This window comes from Haliotis asinina, unplaced genomic scaffold (assembly GCF_037392515.1).
Source record: "Haliotis asinina isolate JCU_RB_2024 unplaced genomic scaffold, JCU_Hal_asi_v2 scaffold_168, whole genome shotgun sequence".
Taxonomy (NCBI): Eukaryota; Metazoa; Mollusca; class Gastropoda; order Lepetellida; family Haliotidae; genus Haliotis; species Haliotis asinina.
The window spans coordinates 1,152-2,500 of NW_027134031.1; the positions used below are offsets into that span (position 1 = coordinate 1,152).

General features: G+C 52.8%; 1 non-coding gene across 1 annotated transcript; it reads right to left on the reverse strand.

Moving 5' to 3' along the window:
- Positions 1–370: 370 nt before the first annotated feature.
- Positions 371–489, reverse strand: LOC137271554 (5S ribosomal RNA). The gene has a single exon (XR_010956068.1). It is a non-coding gene; the product is annotated as a 5S ribosomal RNA (ribosomal RNA).
- Between the last annotated feature and the right edge of the window lie 860 nt (positions 490–1,349).

Sequence of the window (1,349 nt, forward strand, 5' to 3'; positions counted from 1 at the left end):
CTAACCGTATCCGTTCACTCCATTTGCGGTGCTAACCCTAACCCTAACCCTAACCCTAACCTTTACCGTATCCTTTAACTTCATCTGTGGTGCTAACCCTAGCTTTTGCCCTAACCGTATCCGTTCACTCGATGTGCGTTCTTAACCCTAGCTCTTGCCCTAATCTTAACTTCGTTTAAGGTGCCAGCCCTAGCCCTAGCCCTGCCCCTTCCCTAACGCGCTCCGTTACCTCCATCCATTTGGGGGGACAAACAACATTCCACGCCCGATATGATGGACAACAAAAGACGGGACGGGCGGACATGCCACGGCGGTCCCACCTACCAGCCTCTCGGACACTTGAACGCAAAAAAAAAGAAAAAAAAAAAGAGGTCTACAGCACCGGGAGTTCCCAGGCGGTCACCCATCCAAGTACTATCCCGGCCCGACAGGGATTAACTTCGCGGAGCAGACGAGAAGCGGTGCTTTACCAGTGGTGTGGCCGTAGACGTAAGCAAAACCATTTTCACACGATGTCTATCGCGTCTGGGGCAAGCATGCACAGTCACCTAAAAGTGAAAACGTTCGGAATGCCACCACGGGGTATGCGGAAATTAGGTCAAAAAAAGTCAAAACGATCGGGAACTTACCTCGAGGGTGCGATGACCTGCCGTGTTTTCGTCCAAATACCGAGGCCAAAATCACCAGTACGCAGAGTCGCCACTTCAAAATTCAAAACGCTCGGGAACTTACCTCCTGGGTACGATCACCTGCGATGTTGCCGTGTAAATACCGAGGCCAACATCAACAGTACGCAGAGTAACCTATTGCAAAGTCAAAACGCTCGGTAAGCTACCTCGAGGGTACGATGACCAGCCGTGTTTTCGTCAAAATACCGAGGCCAAAATCACCAGTACGCAGAGTCGCCGCTTCAAAATTCAAAACGCTCGGGAACTTACCTCGAGCCGTGTTGCCGTAAAAATCCCGAGCTCAATATCAAGACTACGCACTTAGGCCCTACGAAAAATCAGAACGCTCGGGCACCTACCTCGAAGTTACGAGGGTCTGCCGGGTTCCCGGAAAAAGCCCGAGCCACAACTCCACTTTCTCCCTAGGGATGCCTCAGGCCCTTCGGGGCCAAAGGCATCATTAGTCCTGCACGCCGGGCCCTGCTCCTTCAGTCCAGACAACTCCCCTTGAAGTCCGCAGGGGACACCCAAATGCCCGGGCCCCGGAGTTCGAGTCTTTCCCAGAGAAAAGGACGAGCTCTTCTGGTTTGACTGCCCTATTTTTAAAGAGTCCCCGGGCCAAAAGGCATCATTAGTCGTGAGACACGAGCCCCAAGCCCGAGAAGCACCTCCACGAATTAC